Raw genomic sequence first — 18,199 nt, 5'->3', positions numbered from 1 at the left:
GTATTTTTCACAGAATTAGAATAATCCTAAAATTTGTATAGAATCATCCAAACAAACAAAAAACCTCCAATAACCAAAGCTATATTGAGAAAGAAAAACAAACCTGGTGGTATGACATGCACTGATCTCAGACTATACTACAAAGCTATAGTAATCAAAACAGTATGGTATTAGCATAACAACAGACACATAGGTCAGTGGACTAGAGAGCCCAGAAATGAACCCACAGTTATGTGATCAATTAATCTGCAACAAAGGAGGCAAGAACATACAATGAAATAAAGACAATAAATGGTGTTAGGAAAATTGGACAACTACCTGCAAAAGAGTGAAACTGAATTATTTCCTTATACCATATATAAAAATAAATTTAGGGCTTCCCTGGTGGCGCAGTGGTTGAGAGTCCGCCTGCCGATGCAGGGGACACGGGTTCGTGCCCCTATCCCGGAAGATCCCACATGCCGCGCAGCGGCTGGGCCCGCGAGCCATGGCCGCGGAGCCTGTGTGTCCGGAGCCTGTGCTCCGCAACGGGAGAGGCCACAGCAGTGAGAGGCCCGCGTACAGCAAAAAAAAATAAATAAATAAATAAATAAATAAATTTAAAATGGATTAAAGACTCACATTTAAGACCTGAAACCATAAAACCCCTAGGAAAAATACATTGACATCGATCTTAGCAATATTTTTGGGGGGTCTATCTCCTCAGGCATGGCCAACAGAAGTAAAATTAAACAAGTGTCATTATATCAAACTGAAAAGCTTTTGCAGAGAGGAGAAAACCATCACAAAATGAAAAGGTAACTTACTGAATGAAAGATTTTTTCAAATGATATATCTGATAAGGAGTTAATATCCAAATTATCTAAAGAAATCATACAATTTAATATCAAAAAACCCCAGATATTCCAATTTAAAAATGGGCAGAGAACCTGAACTGGTTACTTTTTAAAGTGTTTGATACAGTACTTAGATGCATTCTTTTTTCATTAGCCTTGAATATCAATACTCTTAACATCTCCGTTTATAAATGAAGAAATAAAGGAATGGAGAGATAAATGACTTGTCTAAGGTACAAAGCTTATTACAAAAAAGATTATACTAAACCAGACCTCTGATTCAGATTCCTATACTTTAATCATTAGGGCTTACTGCAGAAGATTAGAGACAGAATTTGACATTGAAAGCTTAGATTCCAGTTTTTAATGAGACTTCTTCACCATGCCTTTATGTCTAAGGGAAAAAATTCTGGTCTGTACTGCCATTAATGATAATACTGCTTTAGAGAAATGTTCTGGAGGGAAAGGATATTATTCAAATTTATTTTTAAAGTGTTTTTTTTGGTTTGACTTTGTTTCTTAATTTTCTCATGCTAGGATGGGAGGGCAAACAAAACCTAAACTAACAATACCAACTATACGTGTGTGTGTGTGTGTGAGAATGTGCCTGTACTTATAAGTATGAAAATACAACTTACAAGAAAAGGCAAGGCCAGAATCTATAAGGCTAAGGATTTTGACTTTATCTTAGATGCAAGAGAAAGCAATTAAATGAAAAGATAGTTGTGTAGATACTAGGCTGTTCAAGTAGAGCAAAGGAGAAATGGTAGTGGCTAAGACGGTGGCAATGAAGATGAAGAGAAACATTATATATGTGATGAGAGAGAGAGAGATGAGATTCCAGAGGACCTAATGATGCAGTCTATGCAGAAAGTGAACAAAAGGAAGGAACTGAGGATCATTCCCAGGTTTTTGCATGGAGTTACTTTTTGTGTGAATCATGGCACCATTCACTGAGGAAGAAAAGATTTGCAGGATGGAAAAGTTTGGAAGAAGGAATCATTGAAGTTTCATTTTAGACATCTTAGTTGTAGAGACGTCAAGCAGTGTTCCTCATATTTCTCCAATGAAAAGAATCACCTGGGGATCTCATTGCACATATGGATTATCACCTTTTCTGCTAGAACTTCTGGTTTGGTAGTCTGAGTTGAACACAAAGTACTAGATTTTCTCACACTGCAGAAGAAAAAAAACACACTGAAGGAGGTGGGAAAGAGCTAACCTAAGTAACTTTGGAAAACAGTATTTTAATATACTGTAATTAACCATGCACAGTATATACTGAAAAGCTAAAGACAAAAAGAAATGTACACAAATATTGAACTTGTTAGTAAATTTATTTTTCACACGTGTACAGGTTAATGATTTTTAAATATTTTATGTGTATTCCAGAATTGAGCAAATGAATAGACTGCAAATAATGAGAATCAGGTTTCTAACTGTTAAAGAGTGACAAATAAGGAAAGGGTAAGGGAGGCTAGAATAAACCCTGTGCTGTTGGATTGGAATCAAGGTATCAATTTGAATTCATATATCAATTTGAAGTTTTATATATATATATGTAGATAGACAGATGATAATGTGTGTGCATGCACACGTGTGTGTATATACACACACACCCAGATAGATAATATGAAAATAGAGATACTTGTATATTTTTATGTATTCGTATATATATTTTTAGCTCTCTCTGCTGAAAACACAATGAGGTAGCTTGGATAGTGATAAATCCACCTCATACCAAGATTCTGGTTTCTGAATACCATTATTAATGCAAGGAACAAGAACTCCATGGAGAAGTGACTGATTCAAGGCTGAGACAGAGGAAAGTAAAAGATGGGTCTGGAGCATTTTGTGGTGTCAGAAAGTAAGATATTACTCCAAAAATTGTATGGCCATGTAGGAAAAATATAGGAGACAGCTGGAAGGAGTACCAGTGACCAAATATGGAACACTTTGAGAAACAAAACAATTAATGATAGTAATAAATTTTAACCTGTAGAATAAAATAATTATCCACAAGTTCACACTGATGTATGTATATATATGAACAAATAACCAGATAAATACATAAATGAAGGAGAAGAACAGCTCTTTCTTATACTCAAATTATAGTTAATAAATGTAGAGGGAATGATGGGGATAGAAAATGAACAATCATCAAACACCACAGTAATGCGTGGAGTCAAAAATTATTGATGGATGCTAAAATTTGTATGGGAAAATTAAACAAGAAGCAGAATATTTCAACAATCTCAAATAATTACAAAGAGAAAAATAGTGATTTTGCAGCTATCATTATAACTAAGTCATCAAAGTTAGCATCCCCAGTAGTGAGACATACAGATTTGTTTGTACCTCTAATATGTACTGAAAATGGCATAATATCTCTCCTGAAGTGTTCTTGTCAAGAAATACATATCCTCAGTCTAACCATGAGAAAATATCAAACAAACCCTATTTGAGAAAAATTCTACAAAATGACTGGCTAAGATTTTCCATTACTTCAAGGTCATAACAGACAAAAAAAGACTGAGGAACTATCCTAGATTAGAGAAGAATGGGGAGATATGACAAGCAAATGCAATAAGGGATCCTAGATTTGAATCTGGACCGCAAGACAATAGGCAATATTTGAATACGAGTCTATAAATCATTAGTAGCATTGTGACAATGTGAACTTTTTGCTTTTAATAATTATACTCTAGTAATATAAAATGTTAACATTTGGGGAAGCTGAGTAAAGGGTATATGGGAACTCATACTGCTAAGTTTGAAGTTTTTTGATAAATAAGATTTGATAACACAGTTTTATAAAAACTTAGTTTGGACATTTCTGAACCTCTTTTTTGTTTCCTTATGGAAGAAAGTTGCTTGTTTAGGGATAATACTAAATCAATGGGGGCAAGATTTACACAGGACCAACCCTAACATTCATAGTGTGTGGCACAGGAAACAACTCTGAATGGCCATTTCAAGGAACAATATACTTAAGTGTATACAATGAGTAAAATGGATGAACTACACAAATTAATGAGTTGAAAAACCATAGAATCATAGAATTTTCTCACTGTAAAGGCTCTTACTTTCATAACTTTTCAGTTCCTATGGGTAAATACCAAAGAGCAGGATTACTAGATCACTGTATGGTAAAAGTACGTTTATTTTGTAAGAAACTGCCAAGTATCCCGCTAGCCACAAATGAGAATTCCAATTGTTCTGCATCATCACCAACTTCGGTATTTCAGTTTGGGGATTTTAGCCATTTAAATAGGTGTGTAGTGGTATCTCATTATCGTTCTAATTCAAAATTCACTGATGACATGGAATGTGTAGCATCTTTTCATATGCTTATTTGCCATGTGTCTATTTTCTTTGTTTAACCATAGTAGTTTTGTTGTTTTTTTTTTTTAACCAAGGCCTGCTAACTCTTGTCCTCCTATGTCTATTTATGTTGTCTTTTTTCTTTCTTTCTTTTTTTGAACTTTTGATCATTTAGTCTTTTTCCTGGTTATGTCCAATTATTTTTTATACTAAAATTGGGCTTAACTTATTTTAGGAAACTATAAAGATACCTCCACATTCTGGATGTTGTTATCTTTCTCTTCAGAAGATTTACTTTGGCCCATGGCAGACAGTTACTATAGGGACTGGTAACCTTAGTCCATTCTCAGTTTGAGCTCATTCAAAGCCGTTTTTCAGTCTGTGTGAAGGTTGGTCTATTCCTGTCTTGTCCTTCCTCTACGGGTGTTGCCCTTTGGGATTACCATGTGAAAGTTTGGATTCTCCCTATTCCCAACTACCCTTGTATTTGTTAGGCTTTAAATGTAATGTTTCCCACAGCCCTGTGAGACTAAAGATACACTTAGCTTGTCATTCCATTAGTTGTTGCCTTTAGCTTGAGCTGTTGCCCATTGGCTTCTGTGGTTAGAGTCTTTTGAACTCCTTGGCTTTTCAGTTCGTAGGCTGTAGATTTGAATCAGCAAATGCCCAAAGGAGAAAAGCTGCACCAAATGTCAAGCTTGTGTATGTGTTTCCCTTCTCTCCACAACTTGGCCCACGTCTTGGTGTCTCTCTAACATTCAGATGGCAGCGAACAGATGTTTTCTTACTTTATCCAGCTTTTCTAAAATTTCTTTAGACTTCACCTGATCTTATGTTATTATTGAACTACCATCTCAATTACCCCTAGGAAGAAAATTGACAATTTTATGTTTTATTTTTTTATTTTCTATATTACCTCAGTTTCTGTAGAGACCTTTTACCTCACTGTTCGGTCTAGTTCCTGTGTTAGCAGTAAGATGGAGATAAGCTGGAGGCTAAGAATACTGGGGGGAAATCACTGATGAATCATATGTCTCATTCTTTTTGTTTTTCCTCTCCTTATTTATTACTCTGGCAGCCTACACCTGCCTTTCTTCATTTGACCCAGTTGCCCAAATAAGAAACCCACTCTGGTAAAGACCAGACTTTACTCTCATAAATGTCTGCATGTTAGGATTAGCTAGATGATGAACACCATGACAGAGTTCTTTGTGTGAGACTTTTGCAGACTTTTGTTAGCCCTTTAGTTTGCCTCTTGCAAACGCTGCTCAGATTGTTGAGGTTTTCTAAGATTCTGTAGGTCAAACCTCTCTACCTGCATACCAGATGAGCCCTTCTCTCTTTCCTGACTTCACTTGTGGGAGGTTAGCCCTCGGTTCTTCTTTTTCCTCATCCAATCATAATTGTTCATGAATTCCAAAAGGCCCTCAAAGTATCTGTCGTCCCTTTCTCTCTTCTCTTTCTTATCAACACTGTTAAATATTAACCATATATTTGCATACCTCTTTCTTACTTACAGTGGAATACTGGAAGGCTCGATCATTAAGTGTGAGCCCCACCAAACTAGGACTCATACAACACTCTCCTCCAGGCCAAAACTTTTGATATCCACTGGGTTTTTTTAATACTATCTTATATGTAGCTAAATTTGTAAGGATTTAGTTAATGCCTGAGTTATGTGACAATAAGAAATCAGTCAAATTAGCACTACAGAAGTGCAGCTTAGACCTAGGGACCAGAACCAAGGACCACAAAAGCCTGTTAACCAATAAGTTTCACTTGTACTTCATGTTTAACAACTGCTGAGGGTGAATGGGAAGTGAGGGAAAAAGAGTTTAACTTCATATCACAGAAACTTGCACTAAAATGAAGAGGAAAATGACCCAGTTCCTGGTTCAAGTCACTGTAATCTGCTTCAGTAAATAATAACAGCACACAAGGAAAACAAACACTATATGATAGGAACAATGGATAATTAATTACCAGATCAGGGAGGACAGATTACACTTGCTATGGGATTTCATTAAAGAAGGATTCCAAAAAGTACTGGCTCCTTCTGAGAAGACTTCTCAGAACAGGTAGCATTTAAACTGAGTCTTGAACAAGTATACAGAGGGTAGGGAACAGGCCTTCCGGGCAGGGAACAGGCACAGTGTCAGGAATGGCACAAAGGGCTTATGGAATAGGGGACAAAAAAAAAAAAAAAGCTGAACACAGGAGTGCTACGTGTTGGGGAATATGGAGGAAGGCTGGCTGAGGTTGGTTAAATGAAACATAATTAGACGGAAGAGAAAGTAGGTGCAAAGACACATGGAAGACTGTAGAAAGCCCCTGAAGATGGAGGTCAGCAAAATAATATGAAGAACTCAGTGGTACTTTGACACTGTATGAATGTCTAGGTTTAAAAAAATCAGGAAAACACAATAAAAGAATAAACTACTGATACAATGATATGTAACCAGAGGCCAGATACCAAAGAATACACACTGTGTGTTTCCACGTATGTCATATATGGTGATAGAGGTCAGCTTAGGTGTTGCCCTGGGAGAGTATGGAACAGAAAGAAGTAACAGAGAACCGTGTAGGGTGTTAGAAATATTTTATAATATCTTGATCTGGTGTTGGATACATGGGTGCATAGAGATGTAAAAATTCAGTTATTCGCAATGCAGTTAACCTACTAGAGTTTTTTTAATATATGCGTACATTAAAAAAAAACTCTAGTAGGTTAATTAGGCTGTCAGTTGTATGAAGTAAATTTTGGTCAAGGAATAGCCAAGGTAGTAATGCAGTAATAAGTTATAAATGTACTCACTGTGCTCTAGAATGTCACAATTGGAATATAAGAAATATGTGTAAGAAAAAAGACAAATATTCAACTTTGATGGTTGGATGAGCTGAATAAGTTAGATCACTCTACTTTCAATTTAAGAAGTTGGCCAGTGTTTGGATACCTTTGAACAAAGAAAAAAAAGAAATACAATTTTTATTACGCATATGCTATGTATCAATCCCTGACTTATATTTTGACACATATAAACATGGGAAATATTGCACCTTGTAACTGAGACAATGAAGATGAGTGAGGTAGCTGGTTTTGACACTAGAGGCTGAGAAAACCATCAGCTCATAATTGTAAGAAGTCTGAAGTCGGAGGAAAAGAATCAAGAGGAAATAGTGGTAAGTGCCAGGAGCTTCTGGAAACTACATCAGAGAAGAAGACTCCAGGACTGCTGAGCTTTCTAAGAGTCCCAATAACTCAGATAAAAACAGAGGGCTTAAAACTGAATCCTGGGGATATATGTATGCATATAGCTGATTCACTGTGTTACACAGCAGAAACTAACACAAAACTGTAAAGCAATTATACTCTAATAAAGATGTAAAAAAAAACAACAAAAAAACTGACGCCTGCAAAGTAACAGTTGTTAGGACAAACAGTAAAGAATTATAAGAAAAATAATCACATGCCTGTCCCAACAGAGAAATAGCCTAAGCTCCATCTCACCATTTCTCCGATTGGCCTTTCACAAAATACAGTCCCATCAGCTGAATATAGGTTTGTCAAGTAACTGTGAGTAAGACTGAATTAAACAAAAATAAATCAATTCCTTCCTCCAAAACTTTTCAGAGTATGTAATGAAACAAAGTGAAACTTGAATTTCATGTCGGGATGTAGAGTACAGTTCTTCCCAAATGCTTCTGTCCTGTAACTACATTAACATCATCTAAAACCAGTGTTCTGCAGGACAGAGATTGTGAAACGCTGCTCTCATCATGTAAGATATCAAGTCTTTCTGAAAATCCATTCTTCCTTCTGCCCTTTCTCCTGTTGTCCCTGTCACCTGGAATGTCTGTCCTAAGCTCCACCTGCCAAAACCCTACCCATTTTTAGGATCCAAGAGATAATAAAAGGCTTACATTACTGAAAGGCAGAGAAAGAAATCCCTTCCTAGGGATCTACATTTCCTTCCTAGGGAAAAGAAAAATTGTAAAGTATACCACAGTGACCTTAAGTCTATGAATGTAACTATGTTGTGTTACTTGGAGTTCTGTAAAAGTCAATGTGCTACAATATACATGGATATGAATGTTTGATCTCTTACAAGTAGAACTTGCTGATAACTTTCATCATGAGCGAGGTTAATGATTAAGGGAGCCAATTGTATTTGGCTCAGCCCTTATAACTAGGGAATATTAAAATTGGAAAGGTCCCTAGATATTAGCAAATCTATCCACCTCATATTCTAAGTAAGGAAACTGAGACCTTCATAGATTGGATACTTATATTAACAAAGGAAAAGGATATAAGATTGGCAGACCTACCTTTTAGATTAAGAATTTTGAGATTTTTATAGACTACTAGGACATTATGTCCACTGATATTGAGACAATGTGTTTCTTAGTCATCATTTCCTATTGCACTGACCAAGCGAGGTGGCAGTCAGTAGTTGTACAAAGGGAAAAAGAAAACTTTAGAAACTCCCAATTTATATACACAGGGAAATTCATCATTCATGTTATTTAAGCTAACTGGATGCAGTTTATCAGCTACATTGAGGAATGGTGAAGTGAAGTGTCTTTACAATTAACATGTTAGTTTGTGTCATGACCTCCCTGGTGTTCAAGTGAGTTAACGGTTAGCACTCAAATAGGCACTTACGAGTCCATTATAAATCTGGACTAAACATTTATTTGTGGCATCTTTATTCTTCTTTGGTGCCCTTAGGCAGAATTAGCCCTCTTATGTTTTGATAAATTCAAGTATTAAACAGGGCTAAGGTTTCACAAGTTCTTTGGCCTAAACATGGGGGTAAGGGAGACCAATGAGCTGGAGTACTTCTAGATTTAAGAATGGTCAGATTGAGGAAGAAGAGTCTTATGCCAGAGGTGAAAGAAGACTGATTATAATTACCTATTTTTAAAAATTCCAACCCTTTTCAATGTTCTAAAGTGATCAGGAAGTACATAGGTATGCTAGGAAGTAAGGGAGTCAAGCAAGAATATTCTCTAAGAGTTTGTGGATGGCAATGAAGAGGAAAGGAAGATAGAGACAATCCTGGAAAAGGTTTTGGTTGGCCATAATAATGAAGTCAGAAGGAGAAGAAAAAGAAGAAGAAGAAGAATGACACATGCAATGGGAAAGAGAAAGCAAGAATAGAGAAGCAAAAGGGAGAGTAGAAAAATGAGACAAATTTGGAGAAGGAAATGAGGAAGAAAACTGGGTGAAAGAAGGAAGCACTGATGGTAGACCACCTGACACTCAAACATTAACACGATGCACATTTAAGATGTGTCATCAATGGCCATGGTCATTACCCTCAAATAGTTTACAGTATGTGTTTCAGAGACATTTATAAATTGAAAATGACATTAAAGTAAGTGCCAGGGTATAAGTATTCATGGAATTGTATGGGAGAATAAAAAGTCCCCCGTCAAAGAGCCTTCTGAGACATCGGGAAAAAAGGAAAAACCTAAAAAGCATAAGACTCTTCCTATTTTCATTTCCAATGATACATCCCAATCTTGATGATCAATCAGCGATTTAAATATCAACTATAAACACAGTATTTTATGAGCTGCTATGAAGTATACTATACTAGAGCAATAGAACAGAGAGGACCTCAAACCCTCTGTTCCCTCAAATTGAAAGGCAGGCTTCCTGACCTCTCCAGACCACTACTGGACACAGGGAACACACACTAATGTTTCAGGACCCCAACCAGCAGTCACCTGCTTAGTGATTACTTCCATGACACACACTAACACCACTGACTTTCCTGCTCCTACGGGACATGACATATATTTCCTATTTTAACACATACCACAGTGCATTATGATTGCAGGTAGATGTTCTAACAACTTAAAAGAGAATGATGACTTTTTTGCTCTTTACATCTTGTTATTTCCCTACTCATAATATTTCTTGAAGAGAAACCATAAAAATATAAACAAACACAAAAAACAGATAATATACAAAACGTGTGCTTTGCACCTTAACACAAACTTAAGTAAAATTAGTTCTGACAGTATCCGGCATGACAAACTTCCATGGTACAAATGAGAATGGACCAAGGTTTGAGCAGGTACAGGAGACAATCCAGGCATGAACAACACCAAGGAAAGGTAGACAGGAAGTAACATGGTGTGTAGGAAATCACGAGACCAGTCTGATGGGAAGAGACTGAAACAAGACTGAAACTCACTTTCTAAACCTCCATCTCCAATTGGACAATTCACAAGACACAGGTGCACCAAAGTGGCCAAATATTCAACCCCTTTAATGGGGAGGAACAGTTTAAAATTTTATTGCTTTAGTTTGCCCAAAAGCAACTATCAAATGTTGGCAGGACACAATGAAGGCTTACCTTTGTTAACATAGTTAAGTCTCTCTCTCTCACAACTAGCCCACTTGGCTCCACGTTCCTTAGCGCACCCGATGCACTTACACAGCATTGATGGGCTTTACACAACTGGAAGGTCACATCTTTATTTCTTATTGCAGGAACACAACATCTGGAAACTTTATTTCTATCGGAAGCTACAGCAAAATTATTGTAAAATGAGTCATTTAAACCATACATTTTATCACCGTTAAAAAGCATCTGCTCTGTGCTAAGGATTAGAAATGACTCCTGTCCTTAAAGCCTCATTAAGGAGGAAGATCTATAAACTCAAAATTTCAATCACATGAGATAAAGAACCATAACCTTTAAGCACAGAAGTGACTATGGAGGCCAAAAGTTATATCTAAGTGACGGCTTCATGATAACCCTGAAGTACAGTCTAGAAAGATGAGGCTATGCAGAGTTAGAGTAGGAGGTGCATTAACTGCACAGGGAGCACCTGTGCAAAGACACTCAAGCCTGACACCTGCTGGGCACTGTAAATACTGCAGGTGGGGATGACTAAAGACCAGGGGTCCAAGTGTGAGAAGAGACAGAAATAAAAATAGAGATGTTGGCCCAAGCAAGCCTGGGAGAGAGCATGGCTTGTATCCCACAGGTGATGAGGCCTGGGGCTACCACTGGCTGAGTAAGGGTGCCTCCGCTGATTAGAAAAAGGCGCCCCGCTGCTGAAGGACCAATTAGATAAAGGGAGTGATCACAAAAAGCTCCCCTTCCTCAAGGCCAAAGAGCCCCAGGAGGCTTGGCAAAGCACAGTTCAGATTACAGGCCTCTGTGCAGAGCACACGCTGGGCGGCTAGTATGCACTAACTCTGTGTGGGCAAGCCATTAGCAGCATTATTTTAGGCATATCTTGTCGTGTTAGAAGATCACTCAACCCGAGTAGGCAGATGAACTTAGAGGAACTGAGACCAGGGGCCGTGAAACCACCCAGGAGTTTCTGCCATAGTCTGGGCAAAATGTAATGTGGATGAAGAAGCAAATTTAGGAGGAGGCCAAAATTTACAAGATAGACCCACTGGATGCAAGACATAAAGAAAGTTCAGTGAAGGAACTCTGAAGAGAATGGGCTCTACAATAAATTTTTCTTACATTCAATGTCAAATATCAGGCAAAATTAAGTACAGTGGCCTCTAAGGTCCCTTCCAGCTCTAATTTCTTTTGATTTCTAACTTATTACTCTGGTTAAGTAAAGTCCCTTCAGAGGTACAGAACAGTTCTTATACCTGAATGGGACGCAAAGAATAATCTGGCTTCTCTTCACCAGGGGAGGAGTTGAACTATCCTTGCAGAAGAGATAACAGATGGTGTGAACCCCAGATCCTAGAAAAGGGCCAGGCACACGATAAGTATTCAGCTTTTCAAAATCAAATGAACAATCATTTCCTGTCCTAGATCTTTACACCCTTCCTCTGCTGGCTACTTTCTCACAGCTTATAAACATCCTCAAATATACCCACTTAAAAATCTCTCAGACCTATGATTCTTTGGATCTTCTTGTGGATAACCTAAGTCTCTACCATGCCTTCAAACACCTCTCCTCCCCAAAAGCCCAGATCTGAACCTTGGGCCCAGACCTGTCTACCAGGCCCCTCTAAAGCACTGAAGATGAAGTAAAATCCTCTCCCCACCCCCAATACCTTCCTACTGTGCTCTGTATCTCTCAAAAAGATGCAGCTGTAAACTGTCACCCACGCTTGCTGCCCTCTCTTTTCTAACTGGTCACCAGGCCCCACCCATCCTCTCTCAGATCTGCAAATTCCAGTCCAACCTTTTATAACTTAAGTGGGAAGCTTAGATTACAATTCACCCTGCACCCAATCAAGTGCCTTGCACATGGAGGTCCGAGTAAGTCTCTAAACCAGAAGTCCATCTCACTGTTCTTTAGGGTTTCCCACAGCCTTCAGGATAAACATCTAAACTTCTGACAGGACAAACAAGGCCCCGTTCTGTTGGGCCCCACTAGGTTTCCAGTATCAACTCTCATTTCTTTCCCAAACCCTGAGTTCCAGTCCTATACCTTAGTTTTGCCATATTTTCTTATATTTCTCAAACTTTGACACACACTGCTCCCTCCTGCCACCCCAGTAGCTTCTACATATCCTTAGAAAGGATGGCACCTCCTCCAAGAAGCCTACCCTGAACTTTCCCTTCCAAGATTCTGTGCTCTGCAAAGGGGAAAGGTGGGGGGGGATACATTAGGACTTTGGCATTAACATAGACACACGACTCTATATCAAATAGATCATCAACAAGGACCTACTGCACAGCACAGGGAACTCTACTCCATAGCCTGGAACAAACTGTACGGGAAAAGAATCTGAAAAGGAATGGATACATGTATAACGGAATCACTTTACTGTACGCCTGAAACTAACACAATATTGTACATCAACTATCCTCCAATATAAAATAAAAATTAAATTAAAGAAAAAAGAGATTCTGTGCTCTATAGCACCAGAACTCACTTCTTCCAGAGTACTGACTACTGTGCTTGTGTTTACTTGCTGCCCAGTAGAAGGGAAGATTACCTAGGGCAGAAGCATCCTCTCCAGCAGCCCTTGGTTCTGACAACTCATTCAAGTGCCAGGCTACTTTACACACATAACCTGCTTAATTCATTCTAAGAACCCACAGAAAGAGTGGTTATTAATGTCATTTTACAAGTGTGGGGATTGTAGTGCAAAAGAAACCTGCCCAGGCCACAGACAGCATAAGCCCTGGAATTCAAACCCTAGGCTGCCTTCACACCAGTGCTCTTTCCACTATATGATACGACTACTGAAAAACAGATTTTTTCTTTCCTGAGCCCTGTTTTAATGGAAAGGAAATGAAGCTGGGATATATCCATTTCCTAATCGCTTTGGTGTGTACCAGGCAAAGTCATTCAACAGACCAGGTAACATCTGTGCAACAATTAACGATGCTCCAAACTGTGCTAAGTGTTCTACTTTGTAGAGTCTAGAAGCATTAACACAGTGCATCCTTGTAACCGCCACAGAGACTGGGTCCTGTTAAGCCCACGCTACAGATGAGAACACTGAGACCTTGAAGCCTTAAGGCACTCGGCCGGGGTCACCGAGCTGGCAGGAGTCCTAGGCCACACGCCCTGTCTAGTGCATGCACACCCGGTCACTGGGCACTGGTTCTAGTGCCCACCCTCCACCTTGCACCATTTAAAACCCCGCTTCTCAGCGCCCACACGAGGGGCCCTGGAAGCGGGAAGTACAAACCTGTCTCGACACGCCGTGGCTGGAAGAAGCTCTGGATACAGATCAGGGGCAGCGGGTGCTCAGGAGCGGCGCCCAGTGCACCCCGCGGAGGCGGTCAGCCTTAAGTCCAGCAGGCCCTCCTGTAGGGAAGCACGCACGGAGGGCAGAGGCACCGAGTCCTGCAGCGTGCACAGGTCCTCAGAGCGCGGAAAGATATCGGCCACGCCGTCCCGGCGCAGCTTCACCAAGGGATCATGGCCCGAGCGCGGCCTCGGGGACGCTGGCTGCGGACATGATGCCCACACCCGCCTGGGGGCCCCGGCTCGCCTCCCGGCCCCTCGGGCGCCCACCGCCCGGCGGCTGCGGCCCCGCAGCGTGCGCAGGACCGGCGTCGCAGCCAGAAGACATAGGGCCACGGGCCCCAGCTACGCCAACCCCCCCATGCCGCGCTCCGGAGACCCCGCAGGGCCTGGTGTTGGCGCACGCATCTACGCCCTCCACGCCGCGGGGCTGCCGTTTAAGTCAGCGGGCGGGACCGTGGGGGCGGGGCTCGAGGACGTCAGCACGCTCGCCGTGCGTCACGTCCGCATGCAGCCCTGTCTCCCATGGTGACGCGGCCTGAAGAGTAGGGGCTTGAGCTCTGAGACTAAGGCAGTGCGAAACGTTGGAGGTGTGGAGACTTTGGGGCTTCCAAAAAGCGTTTGCTGACTCATCCAAACAAAAGTGAGACCTGGTTGTATCAACGCATTTGAAAAGTAAACTCCCGTAAGTGTCTGTGCTCCCCCCGCCCAGGAGAGAGCGTGTATTCCGTGAGGGACACACGAAAGGCTGAGTGAACGTCTGCCTGTGGTCCCTTACCTGGTGCACGGGTGTGTGAATTTATGCGGAGAGCTCTTAATTTCCGTAGTTTCTGCTAACTTGACACGGTAGTTGGCAAATGGTGACGTGTTCCATGCATTCAGGACATGATCGTGGTTACTAATAATCACTTTGTTTTGTACTGACAACTCCACAGAGAATTTACTACTAAATATCCACTTTACAGAAGAGAAACTGAGGCGTAGGAAGTGAAGTGGCCGAGTAAGAGTAAGGACTCAGACAATTGGTGTTAGTAAATGAACCCTGCAAGGAGGCCGTTAGCCTGCGGTGGCTCTAGTGATGCGGCCGCCTACGTAAAGCAACCGAAATCTAAGCCTGTCAACGCCTCAGGGTGACGCACAGCGCTGAGGACAACCAGTCAGAAACCACCAACTAGGCTTTAAAGCGATAGCAAGTCAGTCATTTCCTTGCTTTGCTTCTGCCCTTTGAAACTAAAAATCTCTGCAGCTCCTGTGGCTAGAGTGCTCCTCACCACGTCCGCTTTGGCGGTGCCTGAATTGAATCTAGTTTTGTTCACGTAAAGTCTTCTTTTAAACATGCCTCAGTTTGTCTTTTAACATTGGCCGTAGAAGTTGGATTTGTGTCCAGTTTCTAGAACAGTGGTCGTCCTCTGGTCAGGCCTTAGGCGTTATGCATACAACGTTCCTCTTCTACCACCACCTTCTGGATGCCTCCACCCACTACCAGCTCCCGCGTATCAGATCCCCTAGATGTGGTCAGCAATGGCTTTCACATGCAGCGTGCTCACATTATAACATTGCAGACACTTCTCCGTCCTCCAGCCAGCGTGTGAAGTGAAACATTACCATTCCTGTTGAAGAGCCTGCTGTGACCACTTTCCCAAACACAGCCACTCCCCAGCTGACCCTGGGTGACCACTCTTCTGAACTTGGTCTCCATCACTGCATGGATATCTTTCTATTTAGGCTACATTTTTAAGTATTCTTAAACCTCATATAGTATTCTACTATGTTTTCTCTTCTTACTTGCTTTTTTTAGTGTTATCTTTGCTAGGTTCATCCATGCTGACACGTAAAGATCTGTCTAGTTCATGTACTTTCCTCACTATGTAGGATTCCCATGTAGGGAAATACAATAATTTATATATGCATTTTCCTGTTGATGGACATTTAAATTGTTTCCAATTTTCAGTATGATTTCTGTTGTAAAAAATTTTGTATACTTTTTAAAGGATACTTTACATTTACAGTTATTACAAAATATTGGCTATATTCCCTGTGTTGTACAATACATGTTTGAGCCTATCGTACACCCAGTAGTTGACATCTCTCACTTCCCCACCCCGTATTGCCCCCTCCTCCCCCTCCGCACTGGCAACCATTAGTTTGTTCTCTATATCTGTGACTCCCCTTCTTTTTTGTTATATTCGGTAGATTGCTGTATTTTTTAGATTCCATATATAGGTGATATCCTACAGTGTTTGTTTTTGTTTGACTTATTTCACTTACCACAATGCCCTCCAAGTCCATCTATGTTGCTGCAAATGGCAACATTTCTTTCTTTTTTAAGGCTGAGTAGTATGCCATTGGTTATATGTACCACATCTTCTTTATCCATTCATCACTTGATGACACTTAGGTTGCTTCCATATCTTGGTAATTGTAAATACTGATGCTCCGAACATTGGGGTGCATGTATCTTTTCAAATACATGTTTTTGAAAACACATGTTTTTGTTCTTTTTGGATTTATACCCAGCACTGGAGTTGCGAGGTCATATGGTAGTTCTAGTTTTAGTTTTTGAGAACCCTCCATACTGTTGTCCACAGTGGCTGCACCAGTTGACATTCCTACCAACGGTGTACCAGGGTTCCGTTTTCTCTAAAAATGGTAGATTTGCTTCCTAGGGTTAATTGAGATGATAGTTGAATAATAACATAAGGTCAGGCGAAGTCTAAAGAAATGTTAAAGAAGCTGGATAGAGTAGGAGAACTTCTGTTCGCTGGCGTCTGAGTGTTAGAGAGACACCAAGACATGTGGGCCAAGTTCTGGAGAGAAGGGAAACACAGACGCAAGCTTCACATTTGGTGCAGCTTTTCTCCTTGGGGCATTTGCTGATTGAAATGTTACAGCCTAGGAGCTGAAAAGCCAAAGAGTTCAAAGGACTCTAACGACAGAAGCCAAACGGCAAGAACCGTTTTCCATTGATAAACAGCATTTTAACTATGTAGAAGCAGAAAATGAAAAGAAAGAACTTTGCATTACATTTAATACAAGTTTAGGGAGATCTTTGTGGTATATTAGTGAACTTATTTGTGGAAATTTACCCATGTACATTGTGTTGGAGAGGCACCAAGGGTTCAAGATTTTTCACAATTTGAGGACACAGTTGCCTTAAATGTAGGCATGGTGGCATCCATTTACATAACAATGATTTGGAGGATGTTGTGTTAGTCAGCTCTTGCTGTGATAATGCTTTGGAACAAATCACCCCAAACTCAGTTACATAAACAAGAATTTATTTTTCTTGGACCTATGGGCTAGCTGCAGTGGCTCTCTTTTAGACCTCTAGATGGCTAGTTTTGCTCCGTGTTTTGGGTCAGTTTGAGGTCTGTCACACACCTCTTCGTCTGGAGCCCAACTGTGAGGCCGCAGCTCCCAGGCCCTGTCTTCTCTAAAAGTTCACTGAAACATAGGTGAGCCCAACCGCACAAGCCCATTTAAGGCCTCTTCTGCTCATTTAAGGCCATCATGTCTGCTCATACTTCAGTGACCAAAACATGTCACAGATCTAAGCTGTATTTAGAATATGTGTATTTGTTTAAAGTTGGGTGCTCTCACAGAAGAATATTGCATTTTGGACAGTGTTAGCTTAGCATTTCCATCGGCATTTGCAAACGTGATAAACGTCGTGTGCACTTTTTCACCTTTGAGAACTTTTTGAAATTGTGGGACAATTTCTATGGGGAAAGAGGAAGGTAAGTTTTAGAACTCAACTCTAGTTATGGCAGTGTTGGGAGAAGAATTAATGAGATAAGGTCAATACAAATGAAAGACTTGGGATTCACATATTCATAATTAACATTAGCATTCGAAAGAACATTCCTGGAGAATTGTGATGCTTGCTTTACGTGATTTCTATCATAAATCATTATAATCTGACCAAGCCACTTCAGTAAAACATACATCATACAGTACATCACATTTTAGTTTTTCCTACCACTGCACAACTTATCATCAGGCACGAAAGGCTACATATGGTATGGTTCCATTTCTACGAAATGTCCAGCAGTGGCACATCCATACACACGGCAAATATTATACATTAGTGGTTGCCAGGGGTTTGGAACAGAGGGAAATAGGGAATGAGTCCTTAAAATGGGTGTAGGTTTCCTCTTGGGGGGATGAAAATGTTTTGCAGCTGGACAGCGGTGATAGTTGCACAGCATTGTGACAGTACTAAATTCCACTGAATTGTAAAATGATCAAAATGGTGCATTTTGTGTTCTGTTCATTTTACTACACTAAAAAGGAGAAAGAATTAGGGAAAGACTTAGAGTTTGGGAAAGTAAGGTGAACTG

The 18,199-nt window shown here is 40.3% G+C and overlaps 1 pseudogene across 1 annotated transcript in view; it reads right to left on the bottom strand.

The window, feature by feature from the left end:
- LOC308609817 (centrosomal protein of 78 kDa-like) overlaps positions 1-14,386 on the bottom strand; it is a 405,903-nt pseudogene extending 391,517 nt beyond the window's left edge. The window contains exons 1-3 of the transcript in view: positions 14,357-14,386; positions 13,801-14,204; positions 10,529-10,701 (exon numbers count right to left, since the gene is read on the bottom strand). The product of the transcript in view is annotated as a centrosomal protein of 78 kDa-like (transcript). The remainder of the gene's footprint in view (positions 1-10,528; positions 10,702-13,800; positions 14,205-14,356) is intronic.
- Positions 14,387-18,199: the final 3,813 nt, after the last annotated feature.

The sequence above is a fragment of the Mesoplodon bidens genome (genome assembly GCF_964165515.1).
Source record: "Mesoplodon bidens genome assembly, contig: HAP1_SCAFFOLD_103, whole genome shotgun sequence".
Taxonomy (NCBI): domain Eukaryota; kingdom Metazoa; phylum Chordata; class Mammalia; order Artiodactyla; family Ziphiidae; genus Mesoplodon; species Mesoplodon bidens.
Note: the sequence above shows the minus strand (reverse complement) of the source record. Positions and strands in the feature narration are given on the sequence as shown.